General features: G+C 44.5%; 1 protein-coding gene across 3 annotated transcripts in view; it reads left to right on the forward strand.

Annotated features, from left to right (window-relative positions):
• vdra (vitamin D receptor a) overlaps positions 1 to 17,954 on the forward strand; it is a 74,164-nt gene that overhangs the window by 17,992 nt on the left and 38,218 nt on the right. Inside the window, exon 1 of one of the 3 annotated variants that reach the window (XM_081387112.1) lies at positions 13,911 to 13,982. The exons of the other annotated variants lie outside the window; for them this stretch is intronic. The gene's annotated coding sequence lies outside the window, so the exon portion shown is untranslated. Of the gene's footprint in view, positions 1 to 13,910; positions 13,983 to 17,954 lie in introns of those variants that run through there. 3 annotated transcript variants of the gene reach the window in all.

Below are 17,954 nucleotides of genomic sequence, written 5' to 3' on the forward strand. Positions count from 1 at the left end.
TGTGTGTGTGTGTGTGTGTGTGTGTGTGTGTGAGCCCAGCTCAGACTGCTGGTGATAGTAATGAACTAACACTGACGATGAACAGCTGAAACGGATGAAACTGTAGGAGTCCATCTGGAGACTCACGAGGGCAAATTTTCTTTACTTAATATTATTTCATTGGTAACACTTTACAATAAAGCTCATTAGTTAATGCATTAACTAACATGAACCATGAGCAATGCATTTGTCACAGTATTTATACATCTTTGTTAATGTTAGTTAATAAAAATCCAGCTGTTCGTTGTTTGTTCATGTTAGTTCACAGTGCGTTAACTAATGTTAACAAGATTTTAATAAGTATTAGTGTTAGGTCATGCTAACTACTGTAGTTAACTAATGAACCTTACTGTAAAGTGTTTTTTTTTTTGTAAATAAAAAAAAGTTTTCAGAGCTAGGCCCGTTTATATTCATAAGCTCCTCCACACCAGATGTGAAGTTCAGTAATTTTATCCCGTTGTGGCATTTGGGCTCTCCGGTGCGTCAGACGTCTGAATAACTCTTATTATAACATTCTCGGTTTTGTTAACTCAAAAAGCTGGGCTTCGTGGGTGTCCTGGTGTCCTCCGGGAACAGGAATGTTATATTAAGGAAATTAGGCTTATTCTCCACACGTGCCGAACATGTACAGACCCGTCGCACCAGCAGCTGATCCTCTGATTCCTCGGGGGAACATCACCGTTAATGATCTGGCAATCATGTGACCCAACGAACGGTTTTTATGGTGTTTTCACACCTGTCTCGTTTTTTGAGTATTTAGGGCGTTTTCACACCTGTCTCGTTTTTTGAGTATTTAGGGCGTTTTCACACCTGTCTTGTTTTGGCCGTTTTTCTCGGATCCTGGGGCTTGATGTATAAAGGTCATGGCCTGATTTACACTATATTCCCAAAAGTTTTGGGACGCCTGCCTTTACACGCACACGAACGTTAATGACATCCCATTCTTAATCCGTAGGGGTTAATGTGGAGTTGGCAGCTATAACAGCTTCAACTCTTCTGGGAAGGCTTTCCACAAGGTTTAGGAGTGCGTTTATGGGAATTTTTGGCCGTTCTTCTAGAAGCGCATCTGTGAGGTCAGGCACTGATGTTAGACGAGAAGGCCTGGCTCACAGTCTCCGCTTAATTCATCCCAAAGGTGTTTTATCGGGTTGAGGTCTGGACGCAGCCCAGTCCAGTTTCTCCACACCAAACTCCAGGGCTCTCAGGCTTTATCAAAAGTTTGGAGTGAGATCTGTTAGCGGAGGAGCCACCCAAATATTTGCAGTTGCGGCCCATCAACCCCTCGGCTCCTCTGCCCCTCGGCCCCTCTGCCCCTCGTCTCCTCTGCCCCTCGTCTCCTCTGCCCCTCGGCTCCTCTGCCCCTCGGCCCCTCTGCCCCTCGGCTCCTCTGCCCCTCTGCCCCTCGGCTCCTCTGCCCCTCGGCCCCTCTGCCCCTCGGCTCCTCTGCCCCTCAACCCCTTGGCCCCTCGACCCCTCGGTCTCTCTGCCCCTCGGCTCCTCTGCCCCTCGGCTCCTCTGCCCCTCAACCCCTTGGCCCCTCTGCCCCTCGGCCCCTCGACCCCTCATCTCCTCTGCCCCTCGGCTCCTCTGCCCCTCGGCTCCTCTGCCCCTCAACCCCTTGGCCCCTCGACCCCTCGACCCCTCGGTCTCTCTGCCCCTCGGCTCCTCTGCCCCTCGGCTCCTCTGCCCCTCAACCCCTTGGCCCCTCGACCCCTCTGCCCCTCGGCCCCTCGACCCCTCATCTCCTCTGCCCCTCGGCCCCTCTGCCCCTCGGCTCCTCTGCCCCTCAACCCCTTGGCCCCTCGACCCCTCGACCCCTCGGTCTCTCTGCCCCTCGGTCTCTCTGCCCCTCGGCTCCTCTGCCCCTCGGCTCCTCTGCCCCTCAACCCCTTGGCCCCTCGACCCCTCGACCCCTCGGTCTCTCTGCCCCTCGGTCTCTCTGCCCCTCGGCTCCTCTGCCCCTCGGCTCCTCTGCCCCTCAACCCCTTGGCCCCTCTGCCCCTCGGCCCCTCGACCCCTCATCTCCTCTGCTCCTCGGCTCCTCTGCCCCTCTGCTCCTCGGCTCCTCTGCCCCTCTGCTCCTCTGCCCCTCATCCCCTCTGCCCCTCTGCCCCTCGACCCCTCGGTCTCTCTGCCCCTCGGCTCCTCTGCCCCTCGACCCCTCGGTCTCTCTGCCCCTCGGCTCCTCTGCCCCTCGACCCCTCTGCCCCTCGGCCCCTCGACCCCTCGGTCTCTCTGCCCCTCGGCTCCTCTGCCCCTCGACCCCTCTGCCCCTCGGCCCCTCGACCCCTCGGTCTCTCTGCCCCTCGGCTCCTCTGCCCCTCGACCCCTCTGCCCCTCGGCCCCTCGGCTCCTCTGCCCCTCAACCCCTTGGCCCCTCGACCCCTCGGTCTCTCTGCCCCTCGGCTCCTCTGCCCCTCGGCTCCTCTGCCCCTCGGCCCCTCTGCCCCTCGGCTCCTCTGCCCCTCGGCTCCTCTGCCCCTCGGCTCCTCTGCCCCTCGGCCCCTCTGCCCCTCAACCCCTTGGCCCCTCGACCCCTCGGTCTCTCTGCCCCTCGGCTCCTCTGCCCCTCGGCTCCTCTGCCCCTCGGCCCCTCTGCCCCTCGGCTCCTCTGCCCCTCGGCTCCTCTGCCCCTCGGCTCCTCTGCCCCTCGGCTCCTCTGCCCCTCGGCTCCTCTGCCCCTCAACCCCTTGGCCCCTCGACCCCTCGGTCTCTCTGCCCCTCGGCTCCTCTGCCCCTCGACCCCTCTGCCCCTCGGCCCCTCTGCCCCTCGGCTCCTCTGCCCCTCAACCCCTCGGCCCCTCGACCCCTCGGCTCCTCTGCCCCTCGACCCCTCTGCCCCTCGGCCCCTCTGCCCCTCGACCCCTCGGCTCCTCTGTTTAAAACTAGATTAAAGACGCATCTCTTCAGCCAGGCATTCATATAATATTTTTAATCTAACAGTTAAATCCGGTCTTTAGTTCATAAACGCCAGAGGAGAACTGGCCCCCGACTGAGCCCGGGTTCTCCCAAGGTTTTTTTTTTTTTTTCCATTAGGTCACCTGATGGAGTTTTTCGGTTCCTTGCCACTGTTGCCTTTGGCTTGCTCAGTTGGGGATATTTTTGGGATATTTAATTTAATTTTATCAATCAATAAATTCCATTATAAACAAACCTTGTTGTATTATTTTAATTTAATACTGTGAAGCTGCTTTGATACAATCTGTATTGTGAAAAGCACTATATAAATACACTTGACTTGACTTGACTTGACTGTGCCCCTCGGCCCCTCTGCCCCTCGGAAATTATAACAATTGGTTAATCTGATAAAAGACCATCAGCCATCTTTGTGAGGACCAGTTTGAGTTTTAGACCATTGGAGTGAGGACAGAGAGAGTAAAGTGAGGACATTTTGGCTGATCCTGTTTCTGAGAGCCTTTAAAGGCCTGTTTGAGGGTCATGACTTGGTTTCAGGGATAAGGTTATAATGAGTTTAAGGGTCAGTATAGGCACTTAGTTGTGATGGGTAAGGTTAGGGTAAGCGGCTAGAGATTGCATTGCGTCAATGAATGTCCTCATTAAGATAAATGTACAAGAGTGTGTGTGTGTGTACTAGGGGTGCAACGGATCAAAAAACTCACGGTTCGGATCGTTTCTCGGATCAGAGTCACGGATCGGATCATTTTTCTGATCAGCATAAACATTTTTTTTTTAAATTTATTAACACTTTTAAATTATTAAATTAAAATATATAAAATCAACTTAAAATGCACAAGGCATAATATCTTCTTTTTAACATAATTAATGAAAAACAACTTAAAGTGCAACATAAAAAGGCATCTCCTTCCTTTAAACATGGACCAATGCTTGATGTGTTTCCACTGTCATATAGGGCTGTCAAAATTGCTTGAAAAATGACGTTTGAATATTCCCTCTAAAAAACACATAGCCTATTCGAATTATTCGAACATCTGGTTGCGCATTTTGTAAATGACGCGCATTACGTCAATAACAGGACAAATTAATACAAAGAGACAAAAATACTTGTATGGGTAGTTTATTTAAGTTTAAACATATTTGACAACGTATTACCTACACAAAAACAAGTAAATCAACTAATGGCCAAGACCGCAGACCTCACTCTCGCTCGCTCGCACTCTTTCTCTCTCTCTCTCGCCGTTACCCATGCTGCGTTCACACCAAACGCGAATAGAGTGTCTGGCGCGAGTGATTTCAATGTTAAGTCAATGTAAAGACGCGTTTACGCGCGTCTGGAGGTTTTGCGGCGCGAATGAGGCGTCACGCTCTCTGCGGTTCATAACGCTCGCCATGACCACGCTGTGTGTGGACTGAACATGCGCACAACTTTTTTTTCATAAATCAATCCGCGGATCACGTGTGTGCCGAACCGAAGATATTGATCCGAACGGATCACGGATCAATGATGATCCGTTGCACCACTAGTGTGTACACATTTAGCTTATGAATGGTGTTTTGTGTTGTAAGTGTTTGTTGCACATGTTGATGCCTTGATGCCAGGGTTTAGGGTCACATGTTGATGCCAGGGGTTGGGGGCTCCCAGTTAAAGCACTGTGGCTCAAGGCCAGCCATTTCCACAGTCATGATGGATGATAGCATTCCATCCAGAGCCAAACTGTTCCTAGTTTGGTCAAGCCCACCGTCGAACACTCTCTCTGCATCTGCATGCGAGTGGGGAAGAACTTAAACCTTTTTGGCAATTGTAGACAGCCTTCCAAATCTGCTCAAACTTGGTCACCTTTAAAGGGGTCATCGGATACCCATTTCCCACAAGTTGGTGTGATTCTTTATGGTGTTCATGTAAAATTTGTAACATACTTTGGTTAAAATTCCTCAATGGTTGTGTAAAACAACACTTTTTTTACCTCCTCAAAAACAGCTCTGTTCACAGCGACCCGTTTCGGTGTATGTCTAATGATAATGAGCAACTGGTCCATCCCCCCACCCCCCCTTCCGTGGGGCGTGTCGACACAAGTGCTGTCTTGGCGGACAGTATACAAATGGCTGAGGGCGGAAATATGCTAATACTGGAAATATGCCAATAATGAAAAAATGCTAATACGGGACAGTCCGTCAGCGCTCGTGGGCGGAGCTTGAGCAATATTACATCCAAAAGCTTGATTATTGAGAGGCTTTAGGCTTTTTGAGGATTAAAAAAAACGAGTTATCCCTTACTCCTCAGTGTGAGAAATACAAGGTGTGGCGTGTGAGCGTGTAAACCGGTTGAAATGCGTGTGTCTCATGGTGAATGCGTCAGACTTGAGAGCCCTGAAACTCACTCATCCATGTCTTTATGGACCTTGCTTTGTGCACGTCATGTTGGAACAGGAGCATCCCCAAACTGTTCCCACTGTCAGCAAGCGTTCATGTTCTGCGCCTGAGTGTGAAGGACATAACTGTCTATCAGATTTATTCATCTATATTCGTCATTTTCAAAAAGGGAAACTGACGCTGCAGATTCACACACCGTAAACAAAGCAGCGCTTGCTTACTGTTTTGAATATCAACCCCGCTAAACACTTTCACAATCCCCCCTCCACCAAACATCCCCACACCATAACCCCCCTCCACCAAACAACCCCACACCATAACCCCCCCTCCACCAAACAACCCCACACCATAACCCCCCTCCACCAAACAACCCCACACCATAACCCCCCTCCACCAAACAACCCCACACCATAACCCCCCCTCCACCAAACAACCCCACACCATAACCCCCCTCCACCAAACATCCCCACACCATAACCCCCCTCCACCAAACAACCCCACACCATAACCCCCCCTCCACCAAACAACCCCACACCATAACCCCCCCTCCACCAAACAACCCCACACCATAACCCCCCTCCACCAAACATCCCCACACCATAACCCCCCTCCACCAAACAACCCCACACCATAACCCCCCCTCCACCAAACATCCCCACACCATAACCCCCCCTCCACCAAACATCCCCACACCATAATCCCCCCTCCACCAAACAACCCCACACCATAACCCCCCCTACCAAACATCCCCACACCATAATCACCCCTCCACCAAACAACCCCACACCATAATCCCCCCTCCACCAAACAACCCCACACCATAAACCCCCTCCACCAAACAACCCCACACCATAACCCCCCCTCCACCAAACATCCCCACACCATAACCCCCCCTCCACCAAACATCCCCACACCATAATCCCCCCTCCACCAAACAACCCCACACCATAACCCCCCCTCCACCAAACATCCCCACACCATAATCCCCCCTCCACCAAACATCCCCACACCATAATCCCCCCTCCACCAAACAACCCCACACCATAACCCCCCTCCACCAAACATCCCCACACCATAATCCCCCCTCCACCAAACAACCCCACACCATAATCCCCCCTCCACCAAACAACCCCACACCATAACCCCCCCTCCACCAAACATCCCCACACCATAATCCCCCCTCCACCAAACAACCCCACACCATAACCCCCCCTCCACCAAACATCCCCACACCATAACCCCCCCTCCACCAAACATCCCCACACCATAATCCCCCCTCCACCAAACAACCCCACACCATAATCCCCCCTCCACCAAACAACACCCCACCATAAACCCCCCTCAACCAAACTTTACACTTGGCACAATGCAGTTAGGCAAGTACCGTTCTCCTGGCAACCATCAAACCCAGAGTCGTCCATCGGATTGCCAGACAGAGAAGCGTGATTCGTCACTCCAAAGAACACGTCTCCACTCCACAGTCCAGTGGCAGCGTGCTTTACACACACTGCATCCCACGCTTTACACACACTGCATCCCACGCTTTACACACACTGCATCCCACGCTTTGCATTGCACTTGGTGATGTAAGGCTTGCAGCTGCTCGGCCATGGAAACCCATTTCATTGCCTTGTCCAAATACACACACTTGCGGTCTTTGCACTTGACCACTTGTCTACTTGCATGACGCATTTCCTGTATTTGGCCCAGGTGTACAAGTAGGTGTAAATACTACAAGTGTGTGTATAACTTTTTGATTACTCGATGGGACACACTTATAGTCTTGCAAAAAAGGCAAGTGTTTACAGAGCTTTTTATTTATTATATTTTCAGTACTTTGCATTTTTACATTTTTGAAAAACTTTTACTTACTTTTTTTTACCAAGTAAACTTTTCTATTTATCGTGAATAAAACACAGCTATTGACCAATCAGAATCAAGGTTTGGAACTAACTGTTTTATAAATGGACTTGTTGCACAGGTGGCAACCTATCCCGGTCCCACGCTTGAGTTCACTGAGCTCCTGAGAGCGACCCATTCTCACACAGATGTTTGTAGAAGTGCTTGATTTTATACAACTGTGGCCATGGAAGTGATTGAAACACCCGAATTCAATGATTTTGAGGGGTGTCCCAATGATTTTGGCAATATAGTATATTACTTCTACCATTAAAGATTGCTTTATAAATAATCTTCCCGATCAGTGTCTATTCCTCGGCTTACCAGATAGCTTAGCCGAACTGGATGTTGCTACAGAAATGATTGACTCTCTATTTTACAGCACTTTAGACACGGTTGTTCTTTTGCACTTAAAGAGGATTAAGGAAAATAATCTGACGCTGTGGAAGTGAGTGGAACCCCTGAATTCAGTGATTTGAAGGGGTGTCCCAATACCTTTGGCAATATAGAGTATATGTGCGTGGAAAATTGCTTAAGCACATTTCAATGATCTTTTTGTGCGTACTTAGTTTTCCACGCACACAGGGCTCCAGACTGCAATCAAATGGTTGCATTTTGCGACCTTTTTTCCTGCTGGTACGACAATTTTGTTAAAGTTAATTTTCCTACATCTTTAAACTCTAAAACACCTTTGTGGCAAACAAACACATATATATATATATGTATATAAAACAAAAACATGATATTATCACTATAACCAGTAGATGGCGGCAGTGGAGCAGTTAATGACTTACTAGCCATTTCAACTGCCCAATTTATGGAGAAAAGTAGGAAGTCATAAATTCTCATGGAAAAACTAAAACTTTTCTTCAAAGTGCGACTGAATTTGACAGAAATCACGTTGTGTTAGAGGTCGCGCTGGTGCCACCACCATATTGCACTACGTTGCATATGAAAAACGGCAAACAAAACAACCGTGCTAATCGTTTGAGCTGCGCAGCGCGAGGTTTACTCGCTGGTGGATCTCGATCACACGACACTAGCCGCGTTTCCATTACCCTTCAAATTGCGCAAATTGAAATTGCGAAATGAAAATACGCCCAATGGAAACACGTCAATTTCGCAAAAACTCCCATTTATCGCAAAAAAGTTTTTCCGCTCGCATGAGGAGGTTTTTCAGGCCATTCAAAAAAGGAATATTTCGCAAAACTGCAATGGAAACAGTTTTTGCGCATTTACAGTCACCTGACGTAGACGACGCAGTGTGTTTGGACAGAATACGAGACAGAGCTCTTTATTAAATTCATATAAGACAAAAGAATTGCAGGAATAGCCTAATGGATTCTAAACCTCAAATAAATTCCACAATCAAGACCTCGAAGCAGAAATGAGTGAGAAACACCTCATATGAGCCGCTCACAAGTATAATAAGAGTCTTTCCTTGCCATCAATGCTTGGATAACACGCTTACATTTCCTTCCATTAATAATAATAATGGCTAGTGCGGTGGCTGTGATATGTAAACCTACCAACGTCCATTGCCATGATTTTTGGAATGACTTATCGCGAGAGGAAAAAATTATGTTTTAGTCTCATAACATCGGTTAATGGAAACGCAATCGTTTTTTATCGATATTTTGAAAAAATGGCAAAAGTTTTGCGCAAATCTGTAATGGAAACGCGCCTACTGTTACTACACAGCGCTGGGAGATCCAGTGAGAAACCACTTGAATTCTCCGCAGAATTAACATCATCGCAGTGAGAAACATGCAAATTCAGTGCAGAATTCTCCGTTTATAAACCACATCAAACCAAACAGTGCTGACGTGGAGACCAGGAAAGAAACAAGTTATAGAAGGCTTTTCAACCCACAAATCACCAACATTCACCATGGATTTAATGTTGAAACATTAACTGTAACTATGGTATTGTGGCAGAAATGGTCAAATGTTTTTTACATTATTCATCTCAGGGTTTGTACAACCTTTTAAGAGTGAAATTCATGCGCTTTTTCTCCAAGGGCGTTTTAAGTACTTTTTTCAGCACTTCAGAGCTCTAAATATTATCCAGTTTTAATGTTATTTTGAATGTGATGATTGGAAAGATGTTGGAAAATTAAAAGTTTGTGGCAAACAAACACTTTTATTAAAGTATAACCAGTAGATGGTTGCAGAGGAGCGGTTAATGACTTATTAGCCTTTTGAACGCCTCAATTTATGTGAAAAATTTGAAAGTCTCATGAAAAACAAACTTTTCTTCAAATTGCGTCTGAATTTTAAAGAAAGAAAGTAAAGCTCCTTTTATAATCACTGAACCTGTCGGTCACTTTAGTATACTATAGAAGAACAATGTATATTTATTAATAAGAGTAGAATATTAAAATTTCCCCTTATAAGTTTTTGCACGTTATTAAAAGTTAATTTTATCTGCGTCTCAATTCAAGTTCTGTGTTTTACTATCAAATTTCCAATAAACATACATGTAATATTATTATTAACTGCACTTATTAATGCAAAACAGCATTCATTTTTTTTCCAGCACCAATGAACCTTTTCGAATCATGTTCATGATTTGTTTTTTCACATAGCAAGTGCCAAAACCTTTACCAAGTTTCGTATCGTTCAGATGAAGTAAATGCTAAAAAAAAAGTAAAAAAAAAAAAAGTAAATATTTTTCAGTCAAAAATGAACGAAGAGCACTAGAGGCTTCATTTGAAATTGGCAACTTGACTTTTTTTTACTTAATTCAGTTTTGTTTCTGGTCACAAGAAATTTGTCATAGTCTCAGTGTTCATAGACCACAATGCCAGCTTTATTACAAACTAGATTAGTAACTAAACTAGAGCAGAGGTCAATATTTGTATTTGGTTGTCTTATGCTTTTTATTTTATTTTATTTAATTTTTGTATTTTATATATTAAGTTGTCAAATACAGAAAAGAGACAAATAACTGTTATAATAGGAGTAAAAAATAAAATAAAAAGCACTTTCTGTAACTCCTAACTTCATTTCAACTTCACCTAAATGAATGTTTTTATTTTTGCATCCAAGTATTTTTCAATGAAGTTATTATTTTAAAAATATAATATAAAATAATATGTTTTTTATAATATTATTATTATATAATAATAAAATAAAAAATACAATATTTTTCAGCATTCACAGACACACTGCTGTGTTTCTTTTCATGTAAACACATTCTGTTCCACCAACACTGCAGATAAAAAAAAAAAGACGTGACATTTTTAGTTTTTATTGGTTTTTAATGTGTGTTTTTGACATCTCTAACCACGGGTGTCGTTCATCATGTTAAAGAATGTGCACTAACAACCAGAAAGTGTCACGCTGCATTTTACAGTGAAATAGCTTTATTACAATTGTAGTATCTCTTTTTTTTTTGTTAAGAATAATAATAAAAATAATAATATTTATAAATATTATTACTGAGGCTGTTAATATTATATTATTATTATGTTTTATTAGTGTTTTATACGTATATTGATATATAATCACAAGGTTGTTGATAAAATTTTGTTTTTATTTATTTCATTTTAAGTTGCAATCACATTTGCTATTCATTTTTTTTATTCCCCACATTTTTGCAGCCCTATTTGCTTTAGATTTATTTGTATCCAATACAATGACATTCAGACATTTTTCAACATTTTTCTTTTTAATCTGATCTTATTTCATATAATCTTATTTTTATTAATTGTATTGAAAATACAGGTAGTTCTGAATTTTGTTTCATATTTTTATTTTATCTTTTTTATTTTATTGCATTTTAATGTACTATTTTCTTATTTTATCTTTTTAATCATAGCAAACTGTTTTTGATGCGTCTCGGCATGTTTGTGGTTTGATCAGGTCAGATCGTTAATCTCTGCATACATCAGACGGTTGTTTATTCGCCATATCTATTGTTGTATCAGTGAGTTAATAACAAGTTGTTCTTGTGCTATTTTTGTTTGGCTGGCTTGTGGATGTTGTTCCTGTACAATGCGTTCCTCACCTGGGTTAAATCTGTGCACTGGCGTATCTCTGTGAGATTGCATGAGGTTAAAGTCTCGACCACACACACACACACACACACACACACACACACACACACACACGCACATACGTGTGGTTTATTTGATTTGTGCTTTGGGCATTTGCCGAGTTGATAACGCTCATCTGTTGTTGTCTTGTAATCTCTTACATCAGGTTGTATTGGTGTGTGTGTGTTTTGTGTGTGTGTTTAGTGCTTGTGCTGAAGCGCGTACGAGTGTATTTGACCGGTTCACTGTTTCACATCTAAAGCTGGAATGTCATATACGTGGATATTGCTTTTTCTGCACTGCCGTTCAAAAGTTTTGGATCGGTAAGATTTTTAATGTTTTTAAAAGAAGTCTCTTCTGCTCAGGCTGCATTTATGTGATTAAAAATACAACAAAAACAGTAATATTGTGAAATATTATTGCATTTTAAAATCATCTGTTCTCTATGTGAATATATAGTAAAGTGTAATTTATTCCTGTGATCAAAGCTGAATCTCAGCATCATTACTCCAGTCTTCAGTGTCACATGATCCTTCACAAATCAGTATAATATGAGGATTTGATGCTCAAGAAACATTCATTGTTATTATTAATGTTAAAAACAGTTGTGTAAAATTTAATTTCAGGATTATTTGACGAATAGAAAGTTCAAAAGAACAGAATTTATTTGAAATATAATCTTTTGTAACATTATAAATGTCTTTACTGTCATTTTTGATCTATTAAATTCATCCTTGATGAATAAAAGTATTGATTTCTTTTATTTATTTCCCCCCAAAAATTAAATTTAATAGATCAAAAGTGACAGTAAAGACATTTATAATGATACAAAAGATTATATTTCAAATAAATGATGTTCTTTTGAACTTTTTATTCGTCAAATAATCCTGAAATTAAATTTTACACAACTGTTTTTAACATTAATAATAACAATGAATGTTTCTTGAGCATCAAATCCTCATATTATACTGATTTGTGAAGGATCATGTGACACTGAAGACTGGAGTAATGATGCTGAACATTCAGCTTTGATCACAGGAATAAATTACACTTTACTATATATTCACATAGAGAACAGATGATTTACATTAGAATAATATTTCACTATTTTTTTGTGTTTTTAATCAAATAAATGCAGCCTTGGTGAGCAGAAGACACTCTTTTAAAATCATAAAAAATCTTACCGATGCCAAACTTTTGATCGGGAGTGTATTTCAACAGTAAATATGCTATTCTGGGATGTTCTGCCTCTCAGGCCACGCCTCTCCACGATAAGCCCCTCCCCTCACACACAAGCTCCTCCCCTTTCCTGTTACATCAGCACACTAGAAAACTGCCCTTATGATTTGAGGAGTTAAAACCCAAACTCAGATTCTCTGATGCATTTTGAGAATTTCAGAATTGTATTTGTTTTCCTCCGGTCTGTGACGGTGAGCGTTTGCACAAGCACTGAACTTTTCTTCAAGTTTACTTTTTGGAGAATTACGGCTTTTATTGCTGAAGTTTGGAATGTTTACGCACATTCCTGGTCAGTTGTTTGGAGACGGTCCAGTCACAGCTTTTCTTAGATTGTCACACAGGAAATAATCCATTGCAAGGATGCGTTTAAACGGGTTTGATAATTGCATCACCGTCAGATTTGCAAACTCGAGTCACTTTTATCATCCTCGGCACAAATCGATACGTTTGTCTTCAGGAGTGTGTGTGTGTGTGTGTGTGTCGAGCACATATACTCATTTTAAATCAACACTACATGCAATGCATCTTTGTGATTTTCCTTTTTTTGTGAGTTGAAAGCCTCTTTAGTAATTATTTATAGTTCTTTTAAATCACCTCAATTGTGTAAATATTGCTGTTTTATATATATATATATATATATATAATGTTTTTACATACATACATACAAAATTCATTAATTTAAACAATGTAATAATTTAATGCAGAAACAATGAGCTCATTGAAGTAATGAATACTTGTTTGTTAACACATGATTATGACATTTAGAAAATGTAGCATTGGTGCATGTAGATTCAGAGATTGCGTCATCAAAAGTGCGTCAAGAACATGTCCTAGAGCCGTTTTAGTTTTAAATGACCACAATGCAATGCATATTTTTGTGTGTTGAAAGCCTCTTTTGTAATTATTTATAGTCATATGCTTATAAATCACCTTAATTGTGCTGCAATATTTGCAAATATTGCTGTTAAAGGTGTGTATATATATATATATATATATATATATATATATACACATACACATTCCAGCTTAGTTTACCGTTCTTATTTGTAAAATTTGTTACATATGAGAATCTTATTTTTTGCATATATATATATATATATATATATATATATATATATATATATATAATTGTTTGTAAAGTGGGAGATTGATTATTGTGCTGACAAGGAGGATTCGTTGTACTCCTTTCGTGTAATGACAAATAAAGAGTCTGATCCTGAGAGCGACGTACTGTGTGTGTGTGTGTGTGTGTGTGTGTGTGTGTGTGTGTGTGTGTGTGTGTGTGTGTGTGTGTTCTCCCTAAACGGGCCCCTGTTCCTCTGAAAGCTCCCGCCCCGCTCTGGCCTTTTCTTCTGCGAGCGAGCGCTCAAAACAAGGTCTAAAGTTCACCGTCTCTGATGTGCAGATCTGGGTCAAGTCTAGCAATTTGGAGAGCGTTTTCCCCGGAGCGTTTTCTTCCCTCCATGGCCTGCGATTGGTAAGTTCTTCTGCATGTGGGGAAAAATGCTGCGTGTCGTGGGAGTCTGCGTTCAGGCGCGCTCCGGATCGGCTGCTGATCGGATCTGGGATCAGTTCGGGCTTGATACGGGGAAGTTCAGCGCTGGGCTCGAACACCAGGACCATTTTCTTTCTCGTTCAGCTTTCACTTTCACTGATACACCCAAACATCTCACGTTTCCAGAAGGATCCGTGTCGTTCCTGATTGAAAACACTGACAAAAGTGTGTTTTCCAGAATACTACTAATACTGTACACCGGAATACCAGCACAGTATCAATCCGAACATTTGACAAAATGTGCAGTGTGTGTCGTATACACCGTTTCACTGGCAAATTTTTGAAAAACTAGTGTATTTAGTTTAAAAGTTTGGAGTATTAAAGTTTTTTTTAATGTTTTTAAGTCTCTTATTTTCACCAAGGCTGAATGTATTTGGTCAAAAAAGTACAGTAAACATACTGAAATATTATTATAATGTAAAATAACTGTTTTCTATGTGAATATACTGTATAGTAAAGTGTAAAAATGTATTCCTGTGATCAAAGCTGAATTTTCAGCATCATTACTCCAGTCTTCAGTGTCACATGATCCTTCAGAAATCACTCTAATATGAGGATTTGATGCTCAAGAAACATTTATGATTATTATCAGTGTTGAAAACCGGATTTTTGGATGGATATAAAGTTCAAAAGAACAGCATTTATTTGAAATAGAATCTTTTGCAACATTATGAACATCTTTACTGTATCTTCCGATCAGTTTAATGCGTCCTAGCTGAATATATTCTAACTATAAGTGAAAGATTTAGTTTAGACGTTTAGTTTTGTGGCCTGTCTGAACACAGCCTGTGTTTTAACAGCCGCTCATGGTTTCTGGATGGATGGTTTGTGTCTAAATCCATTTCATGTTCGGCGTGACTCATCTTCAGATCTTTACATTCTTTACCTTTATTTATACAGCACTTTTTACACTACAGATTGTCTCAAAGCAGCTTTACAGAGATAACAGGAAAATAATGCAAAAAAGTGTGTTTCCAGAAGAAAATAGTGTCAGTCCAGCTTAACTAAGTTCAGTGATGGTTCATTTTAGTTGTAAAAAAGTTTAATTTAGTTCATTTTTATCTTCTCTGGAGAGAACCATTGTCCAGCACAGTTCAGTTCTCATATAATGGTGTCAATGCTGGCAGATCAATAATATATTAAATGTCCCCGATTGAGGCGAAGAAGTTCAGAAGCTTCATTCTGATCGGTGTTTATGCGCCTCAAGTCATCAGCCAATCAGCAGAGAGAAGCTCATTTGCATAAAACAGCCTTACATTTTTGAGTGTCACTGAGAGTAAAACTGAATTCGGACCAGAAGCATTGACCAACATTCTGAATTATGCAAGCCTTCAAACATCAGTGTTTTGTAATATTCTGCGTCTCATTCTTTGGATGATATATTTGTGTTTTATGAAGCGTTGTTTACTGCTGAGCTTTCTTTTTCCCCTCACTCTTGGAAGAAGCTTTTGTTTTGCACAGACCACATTGTTAGAAATAACTGGTTGAAACTGGTTACTCAACTCCTGATCGAACTCAGAATATTCAGTGTCAGGGAAGTGAAATGTGGTTCATTCTTGATGAACAGAATATATATATATTCACAAATGTAAACTGTGTATATATAACAAAGAATTGAAACTTGGGTTGAAACAATATATATATATGCCTTCTCACTGCACTAAATGATTATTCTTGGACAATTTATAGGGGTGGTGTTAAACTGTCAAGAAAAATTGTCATAATGCAAAAAAAAAAGTAAAGTAGTGATGTTGATATATTGTTTCAACCCAAGTTTCACTTCCCTGTTATATATACACAGTTTACATTTTATAAATCATAAATCAGATAGCGGCAGTGGCGGCAGTGACAGAGATAGCGGCAGGGGTGGCAGTGACAGAGATAGCGGCAGGGGCGGCAGTGACAGAGATAGCGGTGGCAGTGACAGAGATAGCGGCGGCAGTGACAGAGATAGCGGCAGGGGCAGCAGTGACAGAGATAGCGGCAGGGGCAGCAGTGACAGAGATAGCGGCAGCGGCGGCAGTGACAGAGATAGCGGCAGGGGTGGCAGTGACAGAGATAGCGGCAGGGGCAGCAGTGACAGAGATAGCGGCAGGGGCAGCAGTGACAGAGATAGCGGCAGGGGCAGCAGTGACAGAGATAGCGGCAGGGGCAGCAGTGACAGAGATAGCGGCAGCGGCGGCAGTGACAGAGATAGCGGCAGGGGTGGCAGTGACAGAGATAGCGGCAGGGGCGGCAGTGACAGAGATAGCGGCAGGGGCAGCAGTGACAGAGATAGCGGCAGGGGCAGCAGTGACAGAGATAGCGGCAGGGGTGGCAGTGACAGAGATAGCGGCAGGGGCAGCAGTGACAGAGATAGCGGCAGGGGCAGCAGTGACAGAGATAGCGGCAGGGGCGGCAGTGACAGAGATAGCGGCAGGGGCGGCAGTGACAGAGATAGCGGCAGCGGTGGCAGTGACAGAGATAGCGGCAGAGGTGGCAGTGACAGAGATAGCGGCAGGGGCGGCAGTGACAGAGATAGCGGCAGCGGCGGTAGTGACAGAGATAGCGGCAGGGGCGGCAGTGACAGAGATAGCGGCAGGGGCGGCAGTGACAGAGATAGCGGCAGGGGCGGCAGTGACAGAGATAGCGGCAGGGGCGGCAGTGACAGAGATAGCGGCAGGGGCGGCAGTGACAGAGATAGCGGCAGCGGCGGCAGTGACAGAGATAGCGGCAGGGGTGGCAGTGACAGAGATAGTGGCAGGGGCAGCAGTGACAGAGTGACAGAGATAGCGGCAGGGGCGGCAGTGACAGAGATAGCGGCAGGGGCGGCAGTGACAGAGATAGCGGCAGGGGTGGCAGTGACAGAGATAGCGGCAGGGGCGGCAGTGACAGAGATAGCGGCAGCGGTGGCAGTGACAGAGATAGCGGCAGCGGCGGCAGTGACAGAGATAGCGGCAGCGGCGGCAGTGACAGAGATAGCGGCAGGGGCGGCAGTGACAGAGATAGCGGCAGGGGCGGCAGTGACAGAGATAGCGGCAGGGGCGGCAGTGACAGAGATAGCGGCAGGGGCGGCAGTGACAGAGATAGCGGCAGCGGTGGCAGTGACAGAGATAGCGGCAGGGGCGGCAGTGACAGAGATAGCGGCAGGGGCGGCAGTGACAGAGATAGCGGCAGGGGCGGCAGTGACAGAGATAGCGGCAGGGGCGGCAGTGACAGAGATAGCGGCAGGGGCGGCAGTGACAGAGATAGCGGCAGCGGTGGCAGTGACAGAGATAGCGGCAGCGGTGGCAGTGACAGAGATAGCGGCAGGGGCGGCAGTGACAGAGATAGCGGCAGGGGCGGCAGTGACAGAGATAGCGGCAGGGGCGGCAGTGACAGAGATAGCGGCAGCGGTGGCAGTGACAGAGATAGCGGCAGGGGCGGCAGTGACAGAGATAGCGGCAGGAGCAGCAGTGACAGAGATTGCGGCAGTGACAGAGATAGCGGCAGGGGTGGCAGTGACAGAGATAGCGGCAGCGGTGACAGAGATAGCGGCAGGGGCAGCAGTGACAGAGATAGCGGCAGCAGTGACAGAGATAGCGGCAGGGGCAGTGACAGAGATAGCGGCAGGGGCAGCAGTGACAGAGATAGCGGCAGCGGCGGCAGTGACAGAGATAGCGGCAGGGGCAGCAGTGACAGAGATAGCGGCAGCGGCGGCAGTGACAGAGATAGCGGCAGGGGCAGCAGTGACAGAGGCAGCGGCAGTGACAGAGATAGCGGCAGGGGCAGCAGTGACAGAGATAGCGGCAGCGGCAGTGACAGAGATAGCGGCAGGGGCAGCAGTGACAGAGATAGCGGCAGCGGCAGTGACAGAGATAGCGGCAGGGGCAGCAGTGACAGAGATAGCGGCAGCAGCGGCAGTGACCGAGATAG

The sequence above is a fragment of the Scardinius erythrophthalmus genome, assembly GCF_964197995.2.
Source record: "Scardinius erythrophthalmus genome assembly, chromosome: 15".
NCBI classification, from domain to species: domain Eukaryota; kingdom Metazoa; phylum Chordata; class Actinopteri; order Cypriniformes; family Leuciscidae; genus Scardinius; species Scardinius erythrophthalmus.